Here is a 13,707-nt window from a genome sequence, read left to right on the forward strand (position 1 = left end):
CTGAAGACCAGATTCTGCAACATGCTTGGCACTCCCATTCATGCCAGTTTGGCCTTCACAGTACTGCAGGACTGGACTATAAACCTGTAGTTGTTTCAGAGCCAGGCTGAGAGATAGCTATCAGCCTTGCCTGGGTTCAGCTCTCTTTTACAGACTCACAAGTGAGCCAAATGGCTTTTGTCCAGAAATGTTCCTCCTCATTTCCAGAATCTCTCAGCATGTCATCATGGGTGATGGTAACGTGTTCCCAGCCGTGTGCAAAGTGGACTGGTACAGGAGCACTTACATAAGATAACTGATAACTTTTGCCATTTGTCTTCGAAGGAAAGTAAATATACTGGTTAGCTATTCTGTGTACACGTGTGCATACGCGTACTTTCCTGAGTCCAGAGACTCCTCTGAGTTGCACCATTCCCCCAAGGAGAATGCGAAGGCCTGGTGCTGGGATGCTCTTTCCCATAACCCTGGGCATTATTCTCCAGTGAACGTGAAGAGAATTCCTATAATGTATCAGAAAGTCTACAGCCTCAGGTTGATAAAAATAAGCAGCAATTCTGTAAAAGGCTGAGTAACACAGTGGGCTTACGGACGAGAACGTGCATCCTTTGCTACTGAATAGCATAACATTCCATATGATGACAACAAACAGGTGCATTATGTGTACGTGTTACAACAGTATTAAAACTGTAAGAGAACACAAACATCCACTGACTGCTGGACTGAAACCTCTGGCTGATGGCACCATTCAGGTACTTGGTGACTATGCCTGACCTGTGGTCCTTTCCCATCCTGTCCTGCCCTCTCCTATCCGCACTGCGCCAAACAGCACTGGGGTGCTACGGAAAGAGAAGGGACAGAGGGCAGAAGCCATTCCACCAGATTTCAGCCTATAGCTGGCTTGACTTAGCCAGATAACAAGTTACAGCAGCTGAAAACATACTGTCCTGAGATCACCTGTGCTTTCAACCTCGCAGTGGAATGCAATGCGTCCAGAGAAGGTCAGCGAAGCTGTGAGGGTTCTGGAGCACAAGTCTGCTGGGGACCGGCTGAGGGAGCTGGGGTTCTTCAGTCTGGAGAAGAGGAGGCTCGGGGGAGACCTCATCGTTCTCTACAGCCACCTGAAAGGAGAAGGGTCGGCCTCTTCTCCCGGGTACCAGCAATAGGAGAGGTGAGGCCCCCCAGTTGCGCAGGGGAGGTTCGGGTTGTGGCAGCAGAGGGCGCTCTCGGCCCGGCGGTGCGGGCCCGCTCCGAGCTGCGGCCAGAGCTGCGGGGCGGGGCTGGGAGAGCGGTGTGAGCGGGGCCGTGCCTCGGAGTCCGGAGTCGCTCTCCCGAGATCCTGGCTCAGGGAGGAATCCGCGTCGATCTGTATGCACCGGGAACTGAATGTAAAGGCGGAATTTATGGGAGAGGGGCGATGGAAGGGCATTATGGCTTGTTGAGAAATACAAAGCAGCAGGTGCTCGAGGCTCGGTGATTTCAGTGGGAGTTAAGAAGTTGGCTGGGGCAAGAGAGAAGCATTCCCTGTGCAGTTTTGGCCGTATGCTCCCAGGGGAATTCGTGGTCCTGCAGAGGTAGAAAGCAAATAGTTTTCATTGCTATTAAAATCCCTTACAAAAAAAAAAAAATCCAAACCAAACCAGATGTGTGTCACTCATACAAACTCTACCTTCCAGTTTTTGAGGCTTTGTTCATCTTTTCTTTCTGAGTTTTCCCTAAGTGCTGCGAGTTCACCTCTGAAGTAATCAATCCCACTGCTGGTGCTTTGAGAATCTTTTCAGTACGTTTCTGTGTTTGAAACGAATCACTGGAAATGGCTGTACCTTAACCGAAGAGCAGTCCATAACCATTTTTACATATGGGTGCAGCACGCTTGATTCAAGCATCACGCAGGGTTTCTATAGTGCATTATTCCCTTTGTGTCACCTTTTCATCTCTTCACCTAAGGTAAGTATGGCATTTAGATAGTGCATATGTGGAATAACTTTACTGTGAGGGTGACAGCACTGGAACAGGCTGCCCAGAGAGGTGGTGGAGTCTTTGTCTCTGGGGATATTCAAGACCCACCTGGACGCTTTCCTGTGCAACCTGCTGTAGGGAACTGCTTTAGCAGGGAGCTGGACTTGAGGGTCTGCAGAGGTCCCTTCCAATCCCTGTGATTCTGCGATTTATTTCTTGCTGAAGAGGAATGCACCTTGTTTCCTATTTAAATTATTCTTAGTTGGGACCCCTTGACTAACTGATTTTCTCATATTCACTGACCATACCAAAGCAAGGCAGCACCCCGTGACAAGGGCAGCTCCTTGCTCAACAAGGGGGAAAGAAATATTAGAGCAGAGCTTTTAATATCTTGGTCCATTCAACCAATTTATTCAAACATTTAGAGCTCCCTGTCAGATGAGGCCATCTGAACCCAATACCAGCAGAGCTTCCACCCAAGCCTTGTCCTTCTGTGCAAGGCAAAGGGCTTTTATTAACTTGATGCGCTTAGGCTTTAAAAGAGCACGCAGAGGAAAGAGGCGCACAATGGGTAGAGAAACAGCACTACTGATCTGTGTCTGCTCCTACCACGTATGCATCAGCGTTAAAAATCCACCCAGGAGAAAAAAATGAGAAGCCGGTAGATCATCAGAAAGCAGGAAGTTTTTCTTACTCACAGGACCTCACTGTTGCGCTTTATTTCTGGAAGACGGAGGGCATCAGCTGGCTGATACTTGAAAGCGATTTGTTTTCTGGAAGTAAGAGAACCCAATAACCAAATAGAAACATTTCACAAGCATGGGATTTTATTAACTCCCAGTTGCAATCAGTGGAGGGTGAAACCACTAAAAAGCTATTAAAAAACTCTAGAAATCAAACATCATGCTGGCTGTGCTCCTGTTAGTGGAGTCGAGTGCACCCGACTCACAGGGCTGTTGCTACTCCAACGTGTTACTGGTTCCTTGAACTACCCCTTCATACAGCCTTCATCTGCTCCGTTACTAGTATGGTAACAACTTCTACATTTCATTCCTTCAGACTCATTTGATGCTTTTTTTTTTTTTAATTTAAGATGGCGTCCAAATTTGATAATTCTCTCAAATTATTTCCGAGGAAGCATATGCATAACTTGATTGACATAACCCTTTTTAGGTTGGTTTATATTATCTTAAATTGTCACTTTTGAGAGGCAACAGCCCCTCACACTTTTACTTGGCAAGCTGTCCATTTAAAGCCCAGATGATTCCATTAGCTTAAATTTATTGTATTTGCCAGCATGACTTCACTAGGATTGTGCCTGACCAATCTGATGGCCTTCTATGATGGAGTGCCAGCATCAGTGGAAAAAGGAAGAGAGACTGAGGTTTTCTTTCTGACTTGTGCAAGGCCTTTAACAGGGTCCCACACCACATCCTTATTTGTAAAGCAGAGAGATATGGATTTGAAGGCTGGACTATTAGGTGGATTAAGAACTGGTTGGATGGTCGCAGACAGAATGTTGTGGTCAGCAGCTCTATGTCAAGGTGGAGGCCAGTGACAAGTGGTGTACTCCAGGGTTCTGGAGTAAACAGGATGGCAGCTGGCTGTGGAATTCAGGAAATCACCCTTGGGTGGTGAGGCGCTGGCACAGGCTGCCCAGAGAAGCTGTGGTGCCCCATCCCTGGAGGCGCTCAAGGCTAGGTTGGATGGGGCCCTGGGCAGCCTGAGCTGGTGGGGAGGAGCCTTGCCCATGGCAGCAGATTGGGGCTGGGTGGGCTTTGAGGCTCCCTTCCAAACCAAACCCTTCTGTGATTTTATGAGATCCCCATGCCAGCCCTTCTGGCCTGCCTGGCAGGACAGTATCTGGACAATAGGGCACTGGTGGGAGATTTCACAGCAGTACCAGGGGTGTTAGAGAGGGTGAGAGAAGAGCTTAGGGAATAGGGGCCGTCATCTCATGGGAAATAGCTGCTTTTCTCCTAGGATGAATTGTATCTCACAGTTTAAAGGGTAGTGAGGCATCCAAGGCAATGTAGGAGCTCATGGACAGCAAGGAAAAAGGGCAAAGGTGAGAGTAAAAAACACCTGAGTGGGAATTTTATTTCAGGACCCAGGCACACAAGGGCTAGGTATTGAGTTAACGGACATGGCAGTACTTCAGGTTTGGGCCTCTGTCTCCTGGGTGGGTGATGCACCTGCATTTTCTTGGACTGAAAATAGTTAAAAAAAAAACCCACTGCTTAACATGAGAATTGTGACAACGAACCGTACTTGTGTTATATACCATATGATATTTCTGTTCTCCACTGGAATATTCTTGATAATGCATACCCATTTATGTGGCTTTTAATTATACTGTTTTCAAGAGAATAGTTTTACAACTGGATAAGCTTAAAAGTGATAAAGTCACCAGATGAAATCCTGCCTTACTTGAGTTGGTGGGGACTTAAAAACACAAAGAGACTTAAGGCAGGTCCAGTAAGAGAACATAAGGCACACCAGGCTGCAAGAAAGCGATCAGTGCTTCCAGCGAGTCATATAATTGATAGTTACCGTGAAGCTTAACAATTATCTAAAATGCTGCCCTTAAAAATGAACGTTTGGAAATGCGCCAGATTGTGAACTCCGATGTTTATGATCAGACAACGCAGGCGATGCTTTCTTTCAGAAAGTGGGCACAATGAGAAACAAATGACAAAAGCATTTGATTTCATGTGTGTGGTCTTCATCAAATTAGCAAAAAATCCTCTGAGGGCAGGATGAGAGTTTGCGGGCATCATGAAAGAAATTTATTTTTAAAAGGATCTTGAAAGAGGGCTGTATGAATAGCTGGGGGGGAAAAAAAGTCTGATTGGATGGTGTACAGACAAATTAGAGGAGTTATTACTCATTTTTATCTTCATCTTTGGTAAGTAGGCCTGTTTTCTGGGAAGAAAATCTCTTTGGAAGATTGGTTACTAGGAAAACAAGGGCTGTTAGTAGAGTCCTAAGTGCACCACCCAAAAGCAGAGTCCCCACACGTAGCTGTTCACATATGGAAATCTGGGCCAGCACTTGGTCAGTGACATCACGGTGTATTCTTCCATTACATGAAAAGCAGACCAGATTAGTATATGCTGTAATTCAAACTTGTCTTCTTTTCCTAAACTGGGAGCAACCCAACACTGCGGCTGACCACCACTTGTTTCTGTGTTGTTAGTAAAATTGTGGGGTTTTTTTATGTAAACAAAGATAAATACAGATGGACAAGCAAATAAGGATGCCAACAGGTGCCCTTTGTACATGGCGCTGCTCAGCATTTTGCACTTAGCCAACTATACATGTGCTGGGACTTTTTGTTGCTTATTTTTTTTCCAGTTAGTCCATCTATTCTGCATGCAGTGGGCATTCGAAGAAATATCTAATGAACTTGGTCGAATCTGAATCCAGTGCTGCAAATTGAAATGAAGGGTCCCCAGTGGGACAGCTTCTGCTTGCGGATTCTCCTGATTGAAGACGTGGCTCCCGGGCTGATGATCACAACCATCTTTTGCTCAGCCTTTTAGATAGCTAACACCTGCCCAAAACAGAGGTGGTCACACAGGCCTAGCCACTTTTGGGTGAACAACTCAAACGAATAAAATTAAATGGAATTAAATTTGTTCATTTCTTCCACATTTTCAATCAAGAAGCTCTTTTTTGGAGAAGAACAGTTCTTCTGAAAAAGATCACACTGGAGAGGATGATTTTTCTTGTTTCAAAGTATGTAGAAAATCATAATGTTATATGCTTTTGTCATCTAATTATCAGAAATAAAGGCTTCCACCTTTTCCAGTTGTGCATTTGCATTCCTAATAGCATGTTGCCATGGCAAAATCTTATAATCCTTGACTTCCTTGATGAAAACACATCCTTAGAGAAGTATAGGAAAAAAAAATACGGCAGCGTCCAGGTTTTCTCGCTCTGGCGCAGCGAGCCCTCCCCACAGGTAGGCAGCACTGGGGGCAGGAGGCAGCTGGCAGCCCGGGGCTGCAGGCTGAGACCGCCCAAAGCCGTTCCATCTCAGTGACACTTGGGGATCACGTCCCGTGCGGAGCACGCGGAGGTGGCGTGTCCTTGCTAGAGGGACAAAAGAGGGCTGGATGTGTCAAAGGGAATCAAGCTGCAAGAAGCTGGAGAAGCTGCCTATTGTCCCCAGCTCGTGCTATTAAATGTGGGATTAAGGAGGAAACAGCCCCCTGGCTCATTGGGCCCATTCAAGAGGAGCTTGTTCCAAAATTTTTTTACAGGGGTGGCTTCTATTCAGAGCCCTGGCTGATAGCACCGGCCACACAAAGGGGCTTTAGGGGGTTAATTAAAACCAGGTAATGGAAAGAATCGAGTACTGACACTTCACAAATGCCTCCGTAGGTCCAAAACAAGAGAAAAGACATATGGTAGGAAGAGCAACCTCCTGGCTGCCACCCGCTTGCTTGTCCTAGCCACTGATTGACACTTGATTATTTCTCGGGTGAAACTGAACATAAGCAGTTAGCTCCCATTCTTCTGCTGTGCAGTGTGAGCAGGATTGGCAGCCCCACAGAGATCTGCAGTCCCTGCAAGCCTCAGTACTCCCAGATGGTCCCCAAAATACTCCTGTACAAGCAGACAGATAAACCTTGCACATCCTTCTCATCCTCGTTTGTGTTTCTGCCCTTGTATCTCCTGACGAGAGCAGGCAGGATAACCCAGCACTGAGGATGTACCAAGGATCTGGGTTCATCTCTGAAGCTTCTCTTCCTCCGTGCCTCAAGTGCAGCTGCAAGTGTAGCACATGGTTACCTGGTTCTACAACTCCCCAGTCTGGAGTGATTGAGCAGAAAAGAAGTCTCACTTGGGATAGCCACAAAATACCATACATTCATGCCAGGCTTACCCAAACGTGAACTCTCTGAGAAAAGAAACCAGAAGCATTCACTATTTATAATGGGAGATTTCACGTGTGTATTACTTAGGTATTCTTTTTTTGCTAAACTTGTATCTGTTTTGCATTCTAAAACCAAAATACCTAAAAATGGAATAAAGCACTTCTATCTAGATAAAAGCAAAAGGTTTGCATTGGAGGTGTCTGTTTTCTTTTCTTTTTCCCACTGATTTTTTAATTTTTTGGGGGTGGAAATTTCCTTTTTGGATCCCCTACAGGGAATTTAGCTCTAGTTAGAGCTAAATCAGCCATTACAAACTTTTCTGATAATGCCACTATTTACAGAGTGAGCACTTTCTGTGATTTAGCTGCTGAACGACATTGTATTTCAAGTGTGGTCTCAGCTCCTAAATTCAGAAGGGCTGCACTAACTAGTCATGAATATTACTGCCTGGAAAGAGGTTCTATTCTGGAGATATTGACAGACAGACAATTTGCTGTAAATCAACCTGGGCCACTAACATGCAGCACAACAGCTACTTCATGGCACTTTGTTTGCAAGTGGGCTCTTACACAGCAGTAAATGTGAAACAAATGTCCCTTCTTTGTGGGAGCAGAAAGTGTCCTTCTTCCTGACAGGGGTTACAAGAGTAAGAGCACAGTTGTAAGCACTTCATGCAAAATAACTGGTGTGCAGCAAGGTCAGACCACATCACCTAGTTTGCTGGTCCGTGCTTGTAAGCACTGGATGAGGCAAAGCTCGCTTGGAAGAAGCCATCCTTACTGCAGCAAATGAGTGACACACTCCTGGAGGTAGAAACCTGTTATAAAATCCTGCCTGCTACTGAATGTACTCACCAAGGAGAAACTAAAGATCCTTAAGCAGTATGAGCAACAAACTGCCTTAGGCAGAGGGCTCCTTTCCTCATTGCAGGAAAAATCCTCGTTCACCCTGGGGACTTAATTGTATGGTAGATCCCTCCTGCTGGTCCTCCCATCCCTCTTGTGAGAAAGGCTGAACACTGGAGATTTGAGCACTGCAAGTGTTCTGTTTGCCTCCTCTCTGCCCTTGCTTTCTGTCACTTTTTTAGAAAAGCAGAAGGAAAGAAGTGCTGTAAGCCAGAACAAGATGCAGGGACCACAACAGTAAACATGCAGATGTGCACCCAGCTGAGGGAGGGGATGAAACCCCACCTGGAGTACCTCATCCAGGCCTGGGGCCCCCAGCACAAGAAGGATGTGGAGCTGTTGGAGCGGGTCCAGAGGAAGGCACGAAGATGATCAGAGGGCTGGAGAACCTCTCCTGTGAAGACAGGCTGAGGGAGCTGAATGTGTTCAGCCTGGAAAAGAGAAGGCTCCAAGGAGACCTCATTGGGACCTTACAGTACCTAAAGAGGGCCTTCAAGAAAGCTGGAGAGGGACCTATTACATGATCTGATAGTGATGGACCAAGTGGAAATAGATTCAAACTAAAAGAGGGGAGATTTAGGTAAGATATTAGGAAGAAATTCTTTCCTCAGAGGGCAGTGAGGCGGTGGCACAGGCTGCCCAGAGAAGCTGTGGTGCCTCATCCCTGGAGGTGCTCAAGGCCAGGTTGGATGGGGCCCTGGGCAGCCTGAGCTGGTGGGGGGCAGCCCTGCCCATGGCAGCACAGGGCTGGGTGGGCTTTGAGGCCCCTTCCAACCCAATCTAAGCCATTGTATGATTCTATGATCTCACAGAATCCAGTCTCAGCACAGTAAAATGTTCCCGTCTTGTGGTGGAAGATCTGGGGGTTCTGATTGGTGGTAAATTGAATTTGAGTCAGTAGTGTGCCCTGGCGCCAAAAGAACCAGCTGTACCTACAGGTTATGAAGATGGTGAAGGGTCTGGAGGGTAAGAATAAGAGGAGTGGCTGAGGTCCGTTGATGTGTTTCAGCCCTGAGCGGAGGAGCTGAGGGGAGGCCTCATGGTGGCTGCAGCTCCTCACAGGGAGTGGAGGGGCAGCGCTGAGCTCTGCTCTCTGGTGACAGCGACAGGGCCCGAGGGAACGGCATGGAGCTGCCTCAGGGGGGGGGCAGCTGGGGGTTGGGGAAAGGGTCTGCACCAGAGGGTGGTGGGCGTGGGACAGCCTGCCCAGGGCAGTGGACACAGTCCCGAGTGATGGAGCTCAAGGATTATTTGGACAATGCTCATAGAGTTTGAATTTTGGGTAGTGCTGCGTGGAGCCTAGAGTTGGACTCGATGATTCTTGTGGGTTCCTTCCAACCTGAGATATTCTGTGATTCTGTGATGCTGTGACTGCACAGCAACTCCACCCCATGTACGGTTTGCTATGAGTACTCTCCTAGCATTGCCACTGCATGGGGGTATGATGTTTCACTCCCTCCCTGATCCAGCCACTTGGATCTCTCCAGGCCAGGAGAGCAGCGTCTTGGGGCGGGATGACAACATAGAGACCAGCCCTATGTGCTTGAGCCGACAGCTGCCATGCACCTCTTCCTGCAGCCCTTGCTGTCAGGTAGCTGGAGGCAGAAGGATAGCTGCTGTGGGTGTGTGAGGGTGGCTGATCAGAGGCTTTGAAGCCATTCAGCTCAACAGGATTAGTCGCGGTCCAGCAGAGACAGGGTAAAGACCAACTCAATGAAACAGAGTTCATATGGCTCCATGTGTCTTTTAACAGAAACGTCTTCCTGGTCAAACTCCACACATGGTTTCTCCCTGCATCAGACTGTCCCAGCCCCTGGGTGTCTGTAAGATGTTTCCTTATCAGCCTGGCAGCCCCCTCAATGTAGGGTGATGCACTTCCTCAATGGACAGGTGGCACCCAGCCCCAGGCCTGCCCGCTCAGGTATCTCTGCATCACTGCTATGGCTTATCCCCAAACTAGGAGTAATCCTATGATGGTAACAGAGGCATTTTGCATCTTTACTAATTTTTATTTCCCATACTTGTGAAACAATATAATCTTGAGGAAAAACTATTTCATACTGAACAAGCTTCAAACTGTTTAGACCAGAATGGGGAAATATGCACAATTCGTGAGGCTGTTTTTGTGTTGGCAATTAGCTTCCCATCACAGTTCAATGATGCAAGAGCTGGAAGATATACCAAAGTACACCAAAATCATGCAATTTCATATATTTTCCTCCTCCACTTTTTCCTGTTTATTTGATAAAATGAAAACAAGGGAATGAGGAAAAAATATTACTAGTACCAAAGTAGCAAAATCAAGCCACAGAAGTGCGGAAATGCAAATAGCTGGGATTCTCCCATCAGAGCGGGTTGGCCATGCTATATTCAAAACTTCCATTTTTGTTGCTAGAATGTCCAGATTTCCTGGGAGCATACAATTTCCTGCAGTCAGAACAGGCAGTGGCAGCGGCACCATGAGCAACAGCGAAGGTACCAGCTGGCTGCAGTGTAACCCATGCTGCTCCTGTTGGCCACAGGCGATCTCCAGAGGATCCTTGCTGGTGTCAGGGCTGCACTGTGCTGTCCTGTGCATGCATTTTGTTGCTGCCCTAAACTTGACGTTTTCTTTCTTTATTTGCTGTGGCAATTTCTGCAGTGCTCACATGCAACAGAACAATATTAATGCCCTTCCCAGTGGCGACCAGAACAGTCCGGCTGATCTACAGTTTAGCAATGGCTTGCAATTAGCAGGTGCCTCTTTTCCAGGCCAGCTGCAGGAGAAGTTAATTAAATTTAATGGATGCTGCTTTTGATTTGAAACCCCCTGTCTTTTAAAGCTTCAGGAGGAAGCAATTAATTGTAGTGTATGTGGTGGATGCAAAAAGAAACAAAAACCATGTAAGAAAATGCGATCCACCCTGATCTGCAAACTCAACATAGATCTTCTTTTTACTTTAATAGGAGGAAAATACTTGATTATTGTTAATCTTTCTGATTCTCATTTTGCCTATGGGGATCCCATAAAGGAACATTTTTATCATAGGTAAAGTCCTGCTTGTCTGACATATTCTGATTCTGACGAGAAAGCAAAAGAGAAAACGACCAATGAACTTGCACGAGTTTGTGTTTTGTAGTTACAGAGCTGTGACACAAAGCCACCGAGTTCAGGCAGCGATAGATGTGTTAGAGTTCACCCAAACTTCAGGAATTCCTACGAATTTAAATAATTTTCCAATTCTGAGCAAGAACAGAACCTTGAAAGCCTGAGAACTTTTATAACGCCAAGACCAAACAAACATCAGCTCAAGTCACTGCAATGCGTTTCAAATTTATTTTGAGGGTGAGACATTTTGTGTGTTGAAGTATGACAATAAATGAACTCGATATAGAATGTTTTGGTCCATACTGCTTTACCTGGTCCTGGGCTCCAGCTCCCAAACAGCCTGGCAATGCGCATTAAATAACCCAACAAGAGGAAGCAATTGTCTGCAAACAAGTGGAGCTCTCGCTATTTGGTTCAGCTGGGAGCAAACAAATAAGTAATGCAGTCTGTGTCCTAAAAACTGTTATTCAAAGCGGCTCTCCTCCTTTATTTGGGTGGTTCCTTAGGAATAATAACAGACTGTAGTTTTACTGAAAATAAACTTGCAAAAAGAAGGAAAATATTATTGTTTATAATTCAAAAGCTACCTCTCACCCTAGTAGTCAGGGATCAGAAAGCTGGGTCAGAAAGCCTCCTTTCTCATACGTTAGCATTCCTCCTTGGCTTTACTGGTGATGAAGGGCCTGACCCAGCACCTGGTGAAGCCTGCAGGGATCTCTCCTTTGACTTGTGATGCTGTCTCCCAGGCTACAGATCTTTCTACATAGACTTAGAGAATCACAGAATTGTTTGAGTTGGAAGGGACTCTTAAATGTCACCTAGTCCAACGCCCCTGCAATGAGCAGGGACACCCACAGCTAGATGAGGTGCTCAGAGCCCTGTCCAGCCTGACCTTGAGTGTCTGCACAGATGGAGCATCCATCACCTCTCTAGGAAATCTGTTCCAGTGCCTTGCCACCCTTATCATAAAAACTTTTTCCTTATATCCTGACTAAATCTCCCCTCTTGCATGAGGGAAGCTGGGAGCTCTTGTATGACAGCCCGGTAATTTATTTTGAAATCATTTCTGGGTTTACCTCCAGCCTCACAACAGAGCCCCTCATACCTGGCTGTGTCCCTGCCTCTGTCCCAGCCGCTGGGCAGTGGTGGCACCTCCGCACCACCCGCCTGTCCCCCAGGAGGAGCGTGCACAGCCTGACCCCTACACCATGATTAACTTCCACCTTGCTCCACTGAGTACACAGAAAGGAAACACAAGGGTTTGCCTTCAGCCCAGGGGGAGAAATCATCCGCCCCAGCCTTTTTTTTCCAGCCAGTGATGCAGAGAGGGAGGAGGAAAAGGGTCTTTTGGAGGCTCTCTTTTTCATCCGAGAGTGAGTCGACAATTAAAGCTGACTCGCTTATTCATTAGATCACATTAAAAAAAACCCATGCAGAGCAATGGATGGGAACTCTAAATAAATTTGGTGCACTCTTCCCTCGTTCATCAATAGTTATGACTAGTCAATGTGCTCAATTTGTAAGCTAACTGCTTCTGAAGTAGAACCATATGGTTGCATTAAAACATCTTTTTCGTGCTTAATTTGAGGCAATGATGCACCCTAATCAGCCGTGTGCGGATGAGACCCGTAATTGATGAATAATGAATCACGTGCTCTCGCTCTGATTGCAGCATCACCAAATTAATCCTTTTAATCACTTGAAATTGAATTGTTTTGCAGGACGAGGTTTGTTTTAATGGCTAGACCGTGGCACTGCAGGTGGATGGGATGCATTGAGAGATGCCACACTCAGCAAGTGCCACTCCTCTCCAAATTCTTTAGGGCACAGAAGACACCCAGAGAAAGCCCCAGCATGGCCTGCAGGATAAAGCTGTAGCCATAAGGACTGAGAGCACTTGATGGCATGAGGATGATTCATTTTCTGCCAGTGTCACCACATCACTGTAGTCACCACTGGACATCTTTTGACCTTTAAATGAATTTTGATATACTCAAGCATGAGGAGAGCTCAGGTGATCGCCCCCAGCAAAACAGAACAGGACATCATTGGGGAGACCTGATAGCAGCCTTTCATTATATAAAGAGGGGGTAAAAGAGAGACTCTTTAGTGGGGTCTGTTGGGATAGGACAAGGGGAAATGGTTTCAAACAGTAAAAGGGGAGATTTAGATTGGATGTAGGGAAGAAGTTTTTACAGTAGGGGTGGTAAGGCATTGGCACAGGTTGCCCAGAGAGGTGGTGGATGCCCCATCCCCGGAGACACTCAAGGTCAGGCTGGACAGAGCTCTGAGCAACTTGATGGAGCTGTAGGTGTCCCTGCTCATTGCAGGGGGGTTGGACCAGATGGCCTTTAAATATTCCTTCCGACTTAAACAGTTTCATGATTCTGTGATTCTATGATCATTTCTGGTCATTCTCCTGGCAGCTACCTGTGCACGGAAACAGCAACAAGAAGACTTCACTGCATGTTCAAATTAACATCCTTGCTTGGACTGGGACAGAGAATGAACTTACAACAATATTCTAAAGTTACATTTAATCAAAGAAGATACTTGTGTGCCAGCACTTATAGTAAGTTAAAAAAAAAATCAATAATGATTTGTCTGGTGTTCATTATAACACTGAAACATTAGTGCTGTGTTATTTTTCCATTGCTACCTCCAAGCCTTTCATACAGAGGCTGAATTGATTATTCCTATCTGTGAGAAGCATCCAGCTCTGGCATTATTGACCTCATACAGTTAATTGCACAATTATCTTTCAACTCTGCAATGAAGTGCTGCTTATTCTTATGTTTTGAATTTTAAAAATCTTACTGTTGAACTCCTGTGCATGGACCTTTAGCTGCAGCTGAATTTGAAAAAAAAATCG

This window comes from Numida meleagris, chromosome 1, assembly GCF_002078875.1.
Source record: "Numida meleagris isolate 19003 breed g44 Domestic line chromosome 1, NumMel1.0, whole genome shotgun sequence".
Classification (NCBI taxonomy): Eukaryota; Metazoa; Chordata; class Aves; order Galliformes; family Numididae; genus Numida; species Numida meleagris.